The sequence below is a fragment of the Tachyglossus aculeatus genome, chromosome 1, assembly GCF_015852505.1.
Source record: "Tachyglossus aculeatus isolate mTacAcu1 chromosome 1, mTacAcu1.pri, whole genome shotgun sequence".
NCBI lineage: Eukaryota > Metazoa > Chordata > Mammalia > Monotremata > Tachyglossidae > Tachyglossus > Tachyglossus aculeatus.
This window is the reverse complement of record NC_052066.1, coordinates 153,349,626-153,360,305: the sequence shown is the minus strand read 5'-3', so window position 1 is coordinate 153,360,305 and position 10,680 is coordinate 153,349,626. Positions and strand designations below refer to the sequence as shown.

The 10,680-nt window shown below is 44.2% G+C and overlaps 1 non-coding gene across 1 annotated transcript; it reads right to left on the bottom strand.

The window, feature by feature from the left end:
- Positions 1–9,744: 9,744 nt before the first annotated feature.
- On the bottom strand, positions 9,745–9,882 carry LOC119935860. Its single transcript, XR_005453471.1, has one exon. It is a non-coding gene; the product is annotated as a small nucleolar RNA SNORA7 (small nucleolar RNA).
- Between the last annotated feature and the right edge of the window lie 798 nt (positions 9,883–10,680).

Here is a 10,680-nt window from a genome sequence, read left to right as displayed (position 1 = left end):
ACACTAGAATACCCTACCCTCTAACCTTGGGCCCCTTTCCCTGGTAGGACTTAGTTACATATCTTTAAACTCTATCTCTTCCTCCCACTCCCTGTAATTCGTTTTAGTGCCTGCCTCCCGTGCCAGACTGTAAGCTCCTTGAGGGTAGGAATCATATCTACTTACTCTATTGTTCTTTCCCAATTTGCTCAGTACAGCGCTCTGCACAAAGTGAGTGCTCAATTATGATTATTGAGTGAGCCCCAAAATGTGAATATGTTCCCAAACTGTCCTTCAGAGCTCTATCCATCTAAGGAGATCTGGAAGAGCTTAAATAAACCTGTCTGCTCTCTTCTCCCCTCTTTAGCTATCTCTGTCTCCCCACTCTATCCCCTATACTCTCCCCCTCATCATGTTATTCCAGTCTCTCCTGGCTTCCCTCCAGATCTCTGTCTCTTCCCAGCCAAGGGTTTTCAGCAGCCATGGCAGGGGGTAGGATTCATCCATCTGATGGTTTCCCAATACTTCAATAACTTCCCACAAGTCTTAATGACTTTCATCATGACACTTTAGCAGATGGACTTTTCCCGCTTTTGTCAGTTTCAGTTCATCAGCAATGCAGTGAGGCAATTTCTCCATCCGAACAGGAAGCGTTTCAGCGATCTAGAGTGGGGTCCTGCTTACTGATGGGATGTTTTCCGGAAGGGGGTGAGGGAGGGTGGGAGAAAGGTGGGAAGGGCTATCGTTATGGGAGGACTTCAATTAGGGGAAAGAGCCCAAACCTGGGATTCAGAGTACCTGGGTTCTAAACCTGGCTCCTCCACTTGTCAGCTATGTGATCTTGGGTAAGTCATCAGTGGTATTCATTGAGCACTTACTATGTACCGAGGACTGTAATTCACTTAGCTTCTCTGTGCCTCAGTTTCCTCATCTGTAAAATGGGGATTCAATACCTGTTCTCCCTCCCACCTAGACTGTGAACCCCAAGTGGGACAGGGACTGGGTCCCACCTGCTTATCTTATATCTCTACCCCAGCACCGAGTACAGTGTTCGTGCTTAAGAAGTGCTTAACAAGTACCACAAAAAAAAGATGGGACTCTATTGATAATAATAATTGTAGTGTTTGTTAAGCACTTTCTATTTGTCAGGCACTTTACTAAGATACAAGCAAGTCAGGTTGGACACAGTCCCTGTCCCACAGAGGGCTCACAGTCTTAATCCCCATTTTACAGATGAGGAAACTGAGGCACGGAAAAGTGAAGTGACTTGTCCAAGGTCACACAGCTGAGAAGTTGGGGAGCCGGTATTAGAACCCAGGTCCTTCGGACTCCCAAGCCTGTGCTTCTAGCCACTAGACCACACTGCTTCTCAACAGAAGGCCTTCAATCATATTAAGGATCCACAGAGTCATGGCCAGTTTTCACTTATCCCACGACCCCACAAAACTGTAGAGACCAGGATTGAGTATTCTTAGTGGGCCAATGAGCCTAGGGTGAGCCACTGAGGAGACAAAGGCCTAATAAGGAGAGTGTCAGAAGACCTGGATTCTGCCATTTCCCTGCTGTGTGACTTTGGGCAAATCACTTGACATCTCTGGGCCTTGGTTTCCTCATCTGTAAAATGGGAATCTACTTACTGCCTGTTCTCCCTCCTACTTAGACTGCGAGTCCCATGTGGGATAGAGGCTGGGAGTGTTCTGATTGCATTATGTCTACCTTGGAGCTTTACCCTGTGCTTGACATATAGTAACAAATGCCACAATTAGAGGGAAAACCGAAATGTAATATGGATGCTGCTCTTTTGGATGTAAGAAAAGCTGAGTGGGAATCATTAAGTCCTTTCTAGATGCTAAGCACTGTGCTAAAAATGGGGAGATACAAAAGGTCATCAGGTTGTACATCAAGAGAGGCCAGGCTGCCAGACCACCAAGAATTCTTTAATTTTCTATTTGCTAGAATCAAGTCCAGAAGCTAATGCAACAGTTTCCCAAAAGGACTGGAACTGAGAGGCAGAAAAAACAATCAATAATCAATTCATTCATTCAATTGTATTTATTGAACACTTACTGTGTGCAATGTACTGTACTAAGTGCTTGGGAGAGTACCATATAACAATGGAGAAGCAGTGTGGCTCAGTGGAAAGAGCACAGGCTTGGGAGTCAGAGGTCATGAGTTCTAATCCTGGCTCCGCCACTAGTCAGCTGTGTGACATTGGGCAAGTTACTTAACTTCTCTGGGCCTCAGTTCCCTCATCTGTAAAATGGGGATTAAGACTGTGAGCCCCCCATGGGACAACCTGATCACCTTGTAACCCACCCCAGCGCTTAGAACAGTGCTTCGCACATAGTAAGCGCTTAACAAATGCCATCATTAATTAATTAACAGAAAAATTCCCTGCCTACAATGAGCAAGTAATCAATGGTATTTATTGAGCTCTTACTGTGTGCAGAGCACTGTACTAAATGCTTGGAAGAGAACAATATAACAGAGTTGATAGACAAGTTCCCAGCCCACAGTGAGTTTACAGTCTAGAAGGGGAGGTAGACATTAATAGAAATAAATAGTTCTGGAAGAAGGGCTGTTAGGGAAGCAGTGTGGCCCAGTGGAAAGAGCCCGGGTTTGGAAGTCAGCCAGAGTTCATGGGTTCAAATCCCAGCTCTGCTGCTTGTCAGCTGTGTGACTTTGGGCAAGTTACTTAACTTCTCTGTGACTCAGTTACCTCATCTGTAAAATAGGGATTAAGACTGTGAGCCCCCCATGGGACAACCTGATCACCTTGTATCCTTCCCAGTGCTTTGCACATAGTAAGCGCTTAATAAATGCCATTATTATTATTATTATTATTATTATGAGTGAGCCACTAGCAAAGTGGTAAAGGACAGGCAGACCTACCTACAATTAATCAATCAACTGTATTTATTGAGCTCTTACTGTGTGCAGAGCACTGTACTAAGCACTTGGGAGAGTACAATAAAAACAGATTTGGTAGACATATTCTCTGCCTACAAAGAGCTTACAGTCTAGAGGAGGAGACAGACATTAAAATAAATGACGGATATGTACATAAGTGCGGCAAGCTGAGGGTAGGGCGGTACAAATCCAACTGCAAAAGTGACACAGAAAGGAGTAGAGGAAACAAGAAATTTGAATGAACATTTCAGACACCAGTGGGTCTGAAAATAATTAAAACATTTGGGTGGGGAAAAAAAACATTTTAATTCTAACATAAAGTCCTTCTAGAAACTTCATGCTTTCATGCCCAAGATTCGGAAAGAAAATGTCTTCACGTAGCAGTGATTTCCCAGTCTTATGCTTAGTGTAGTTCACTGAAGCAAGCACTCAGTAAATGCCATGAATTGATAGATTGATTTTAATCAATTACTGGTAAAATGTGCAGCTTGGTGACTACCCCGATCACAGTTTTGTTTTGTTTTTTAAACTGGTATTTGTTAAGTGCTTATTATATGCCAGGCACTGTACTAAGTGCTGGGGTAGATACAAGCCAATTGTATTGGACACAGTTCATGCTCCACATGGGGCTCACAGTCTTAAATCCCCATTTTTACAGTTAAGATAACTGAGGCCCAGAAAAGTGAAGTGATTTGCCCAAGGACACACAGACAAATAGCAGAGCTGGGATTAGATCCCTGGTCCTTCCGACCCCCGGGTCTATGTTCTACCCACAGTTGTCTTTTTCACACTGCCCACCCAGAACCCATGAGCAAACTGGGCAACTCCCTGCTTTTCCATCTGAGACATCTCAACCACAGCTGGGCCAGATTAGCCGCAAGGGACTTCCGTGATCTCTGCCTCCCTAAAGAGGGAATTCACCATTGTGCTGTAACAAAGAGGTTGGTTCTGTGCAGTGGCATAGATGACTCATATGGTAGACACACACACAAACAGACACACACAAACAAGCGTACACACACCGCCCACCCCCTCTAAGGATTGTGGAAACTCTGTTGTTGGAAGATGAGAGTGGCTGAAGATCAATCACTGGAATTTATTGAGCACTGACTGTGCAGAGCACTGTACTAAGCATTAGGATGAGTACAGCACCACAGAGTTGGTAGATACGTTTCTACCCACAATGAGATTAAATTACTAGAGAAAAAGTTTCTGACTCAAATTACCACCCAGTCCCATTCTTTCTCATTTGTAATTAAAACATCCTTTAATTAAAATATCCTGTTTTTCACGGGTGAACCGTTTTGGGGAGAAACAAAACTTTAGATTGTAAGCTCCTTGAGGGTAGGGACTGTGACTTTTATTGCTGTTATTTTAATCAATCATTACTACTCAGTGATGTTTACTGCAGGCAGAGCACTGAACCAAGCACTTGGGAGAGTCCAATAGATTAATAATAATAATAATAATAATGGCATTTGTTAAGCGCTTACTATGTGCAAAGCACTGTTCTAAGCGCTGGGGAGGTTACAAGGTGATCAGGTTGTCCCACATGGGGCTCCCAGTCTTCATCCCCATTTACAGATGAGGGAACTGAGGCCCAGAGAAGTGAAGTGACTTGCCCAAAGTCACCCAGCTGACAAGTGGTGGAGCGAGGATTTGAACCCATGACCTCTGACTCCAAAGCCCGGGCTCTTTCCACTGAGCCATGCTGCTTCTCAAGTAGACATAATCCCTGTCTCAAGTTTAGAATCCATTGTACTCAAGCGCTTAATACAGTGTTCAAAACACAATAGGAGATCAATAAATACTATTGATGTTGAAGACAATTATCTGGTGAATTCAGCCGAGATAGATGGCCAGTCTGAATCATTCAGGGGCCTTCCCTCTAGTTTTTCCTACTTTTTTTTTCCCAGAATTTTCCAGGGAATCATCAACTCCTCAGTCAACCAGCTTGTGTAGACAGTGACTGATTCCCAGGGATTTTAGGAAGAATAGAAACATTTTCCTCCAATTTAACTCCAAACTGCTTCCAAGGAGAGGCAGATGGCAATACACGAACAAGAAAAGTGCTAGGAAAAAGAGATCTTCTCTATTCCCGTTTGGTCTACTGAAGCTCTTTGCAGCTGAGGGAAGAGCAGTTTGATTTAAAATATTAAAATCCTCCTCATGGGTCAGGGAAGATGCAAGTTGCTGAAAATTTAGTGCATTAGTCTCGAATTGCCAGATTCTTGTGAAAAGGTGGTCTTTGCTGCAGCTTGCATGAGAAAAATTGAGAAACTTGGCAAAAATGAAATGACATCATGAGACTTTGGTCAGTGCCAAGCTCAGTCTCCAGAGAATGACATTCAACTTGATAACAGAGACGAGCGTGTTCATTTGTGCTGTTTTTGTTTTCAGCTTTTTGTTAGAGACATGATGCCAATCCACATTTACAATAAAAATCTAAATCCATCTGAACACTTTCACAGGGTCTGTGCTGCCTTCTGAATTTGACAGCAAGGCATGTCTAAGGATTGAATTTAACCTGGAATCAACATTTCTTAGTATTAATAGTAGTAGCCTCTCAACTGTAAGCTCCTTGTGGGCAGGGAATGTGTCTGTTTATTGTTATATTGTACTCTCCCAAGCTGTTAGTACAAAACTTTGTACACAGTAAGTGTTCAATAAATATGACTGAATGAATAAATGAATGGTAGTAGTTATTGTTGATGTTGTTGTCGTTATAATAGCAATGACATTTATTGAGTTCCTAATGGGTGCAATGCATTACTGAGCACTTGGGAAAGTACCACAGGAGCCTGAGATATGCTCCCTGCCCACAAGGAGCTAACCCTTTATTGACTGGAGGTAAGGGAGGTAGCAGGGGGGTGGGGGGATTGTGGGGGGAAGGAAACCGAAAACTACTTACAAAAATAGTAATCAGAATGATTTCCCGTACATACATTCACAAGAGATGAGTCAGGGTATAAACAAATATAAGTCCTAGAAACGGTTATTGGGTTGCTATGCCTAAGGTTATTGAGAGTTAATTGGGGAAGACTTGTTGGAGAAAATGAGATTTTAGTTGGGATTTGAACATGAATCGAGTATACTGGGAAAGGTTTTTTTTTTTAAAAAAATACTATTTATTATGTGTTTACTATGTTCCAAGCATTGTATTAAGTAGATACAATATAAGCATCAGACATAGTCCCTGTCCATCTTTATGGAAGCTGGGAAGCAACATGGTTTAGTGGGTAAGAGCACAGGCCTGGGAATCAGGATCACTTATCTGCTGTGTGTGACCTTGGGCAAACCACTTAACTTCTCTGTGCCTCAGTTACCTTTCCTGTAAAATGGGGATTAAAACTGTGAACCCCCTGTGGGACAGGGACTATGTTCAATCTGATTGGCTTTTATCTATCCCAGTACTTAGTACAGTGTTTGGTGCATTGTAAGGGGTTGACCAATGCTATAAGTAGTAATTTTTTTAAAAGTGGGGCTCATAGTCTAAGGAGGAAAGAGAACAGGTATTTAATTTAATTTTACAGATTAGGAATCTTGTGCCTTGCACAAGCTCACACAGCAGAATGAAGTGGTTTTGTGAGAAAAAGGGAAGTAGTGTTGCCTAATGAAAAGAGCACAAGCCTGGGAGTCAGAGGATGTGGGTTCTAATCCTGACTCCACTGCCTGTCTACTGTATGACCTTGGGCAAGTCACTTAACTTCTCTGTACCTCTGTTTTCTCATCTGCAAAATGGAGATTCAATACTTGCGCTCCTTCTCCTGTAGACTGAGGGTCCCATGTGGGACCTGGTTGTTTTGTATCCACTTCCCTTTTTTTACAGTGTTTGGTACATAGTAAGTGCTTAACAAATGTTGTTGTTGTTGTTGTTGTTGTTGTCATTATTAAAGAGATGACTCCATCCTAGACCTTATGAGTCAGTTTTTGGCCCACGACAAGAATCATGGACTCTGCTGGGAAAAGGGCCTTCAGGTTGGAAATCCCCCCTGCCTACTTCCTAGTGAAGGTTTGCTGTACTTTCTTGGTCCTTGAGCAGAAGCACAGATGTTCCCAGAGAAACCTCTGCTGCTCCGTTTTATCTCCACTCATTAGATTTAGGGATATACCAGTCCTCCTGCTGGACCGCAGTCTTTGGCTGGCCTGGGAGGTGTATCTATGCCTTCCTCCTCTTCTTCACCACAGGACTGAAGCAACTCCAGACCCCGGGTCTACCTAACCATCAGGACTCGGAAGCTACATCTGGTAGGGATTAGAGTTTCCACTTTTGGTCAGAAAATCACACTCTGGGGTGATCACGGGGAAGATTCGGAACTGCCATTTAAATTGCTTCTGGTGAGATTGGGTACAGTCTCACTTCGGGCCAGGGTGGTGGGAGAGGGAACTTCATCCTCAGTGATGTTGACAGCAGCATGGCCATAGGAAGGAGGGAGTGATAGAGAGAAGGTGGAGGAGGAAGGGGAGAGGGAGGGAAAGGGGGGAGAAGGAGGAAGGGGGGAGGAGGAGAAGGGGAGGGGAAGGGAGAGGAGGAAGGAGGAGGAGGGGAGAGGGGAGAGGGAGAGGAAGGAGGAGGAGAAGGAGGGAGGAAGGGGAGGAAGGAGAAGGAAGATGGAGAAGGAGGAGAAGGAGTGAGGAGGGGGTGGAAGGAGGATGAGTGGAGGGAGGAGGAAGGAAGAAGGAGAATTGTACTTTCCAAATGCTTAGTACAGTGTTCTGCACACAATAAACACTCAATAAATACAATTGAATGAATGAATGAATGAATGAGAAGGAGGAGGGAGGGGGAGGAAGGAGATACGGGAAGAAAGGAGAGGAGGAAGGAGGGGAGGGAGAAGGGAGAAGGAGGAGGAAGAGGAAGAGGAAAAGGAGGACTGTGGGAGGAAGGAGGAGGAGGGAACTGAGGATAGTGAATTGCAGTCAGTTCCTAGTTCTAAGTCCATTCTCTGTGAGCCTACTTCCACTGGATCTGCGCTATAGAATTTGATGAACTGCAGGTCTGGACATGTGTTCTATGGCTAGCACTATGGCCCTATTTCCAAGTTCAAACCACAGGCCCAACAGCAGGACCGAGAACAGCCCATCAACTGCCCTCTAGGTAGCTGCCTTCTTTTCTAGGACTGGAGAGGAATTCAAGACCAGGGAGCTTGCCCTGCTGAGCCCTTCAATCGGGCATCAATCGTATTAATTGAGCACTTACTGTGTGCACAGCACTGAACAAAGTGCTTGGGAGAATACACTACAATAGAGTTGGGAGACATTTTCCCCGCCCAGAATGAGCTTACAGTCTAGAAGGGAAAACAGGCATTAATAGAATTAAATAAATCATGAACATATATGTGGGGGCTGTGGGGCTGAGGGAGGTGAGAATAAAGGGTGCAAATCCAATTACAAGGACAACACACAAGGGAGTGGGAGAAGTGGAAATTAGGGCCTCGTCAGGGAAGGCTTCTTGATGGAGATGTTTTTTAAATAAGGCTTTGAAGGTGGGGAGAGTGATCATCTGTCAGATATGACACAGCATGGCCTAGCAGATAGAACACAGGCTTGGAAGTCAGAAGGACCCCAGTTCTAATTTTGGCTCCATTACTTGTTTGCTGTGTGATCTTGGGCAAGTCATTTAACTTCTCTGGAACTCAGTTACCTCATCTGTAAAATGGAGATTAAGACTGTAAGCCCCATGTGCGACATTTTCACTTTTATAATAATAATGGTGGTATTTGTTAAGTGCTTACTATGTGCCAGGCTCTGTACTAATCGCTGGGGTAGATACAAGCAAACTGAGTTGGAGACAGTCCCTGTCCCACAGTGGGCTCACATTCTTAATCCTCATTCTTTACAGATGAGGTAACTGAGGCACAGAGAAGTGAAATAATTTGCGGTTACACAGCAGACAAATAGTGGAGCCGGGATTAGAACGCCTTCCGACTCCCAGGAGTGTGCTCTATCCACTACACCATGCTGCTTCTCATATGTACCCCAGCACTTAGTACAGTGCCTGGCACAGAAAGCACTTAACAAATACCATTAAAAAAAAAGAGGGAGGGCATCCCGGGCCAGAGTCTAGACATGGGCGAGAGGTAAGTGATGAGAAAGATGAGATCGAGGTACAGTGAGCAGATCGGCATTAGAGGAACAAAACCTGTGGGCTGGATTGAAGTAGGAAAACATGTTTCCCTACTAAACCACTGATCCATGAAGCAAGCATGGTTTACTGGGAAGAGTAATTCTAGGCATCAAGAGACCAGAGAAGCAGCGTGGCTCACTGAAAAGAGCACGGGCTTTGAAGTCAGAGGTCATGGGTTCAAATTCCGGCTCCACCAATTGTCAGCTGTGTGACTTTGGGCAAGTCATTCAACTTCTCTGTGCCTCAGTTACCTCATCTGTAAAATGGGGATTAAGACTGTGAGCCCCCCGTGGGACAACCTGATCACTTTGTAACCTCCCCAGTGCTTAGAACAGTGCTTTGCACATAGTAAGCGCTTAATAAATGCCATTATTATTATTATTATCAGAGTTCTAATCCCAATTTGGGGAATGGTTAAGTCCCCTAAACTCTCTGAGCCTCAAGTCCCTCATTTGGAAAATGGGGAAAGTGACACATGTTTCCCTCTGCTTTGAAAGGGCCAAGTGCAAAGTCTTGTCTTATGCCATCGAGTCATAGTGACACCACGGACACATCTCTCCCAGAACGCCCCGCTCTCCATCTACAATTGTTCTGGTAGTGTATCCACAGAGTTTTCTCGGTAAAAAATATGGAAGTGGTTTACCATTGCCTTCTTCAGCACAGTAAATGTGAGTCTCCGCCCTCAACTCTCTCCCAAGGCCACTGCTGCCCAGCATGGGTGAGTTTGGACTTGTAGCAGATTGCCTTCCACTTGCTAGCCACTGCCCAAGCTAGGAATGGAATGAGTAGGCCTCTGCTTGACTTTCCCTCCTGTAGCCGAGACTGGTAGAATACTGGAAACTCTCCAGATGCGACCATGAGAGGGAAGTGCAAAGACAGATGTAAAAATGCTTTGCAAAGCTGAACCTTCTCTTCAAATTCCCGGAGAGTTGACCCCTTTCTTCCTGGATGCTCCTGGACTCTGGAGTTAACCTCTACAGAGGTGTTTTCCATTTGAAATCCCATCAGCGTGAGGCTTTCTTCTTTAATAACACTCATTTGGATAAAACCACTAGTGCTCAGCTGGTGTTTCCTTGTCCCTGGGGAAAAACAAGTTACACAAGTAATGGGAAATGTCTTCACAGAGCCCTTGCTGGAAAATAATCAACAATTCAGGAGTGAGTGGAAACAGAGGAAACGTTACTATGACGACATATTCTTAGGTCCTGTGACATTCTCTTTTTTTGTCCAGCACCTTCAAAACACTCTACAGAATTAAGCGGTGTGATTGTCTAATTGTTTGAAGTACGATAATAACGATTGAGGTATTCATTATAATGTGTCAAGCTAAGCAATGGAGTAGATACACTATAATCAGTTAATCTATTGTATTTATTGAGCACTTACTGCATGCAGAGCACTGTACTAAGTGCACGGGAGAGTACAATATAATAGAGTTGCTAGACACGTTTCCTGTTCACAATGAGCTTATACTAGAGAGGGGGAGACAGATATTAGTATAAATAAATTAAATTAGGACTTGTACATAAGTGTTGGGGTGAGGGATTGGTGAATAAAGGGTACAGATCCAAATGCAAGAGAGATGCAAAAGGGAGTGGAAGAAGAGGAATTGAGGGCTTAGTTAGGGAAGGCCATTTGGAGGAGATGGGCTTTCATTAAGGTTT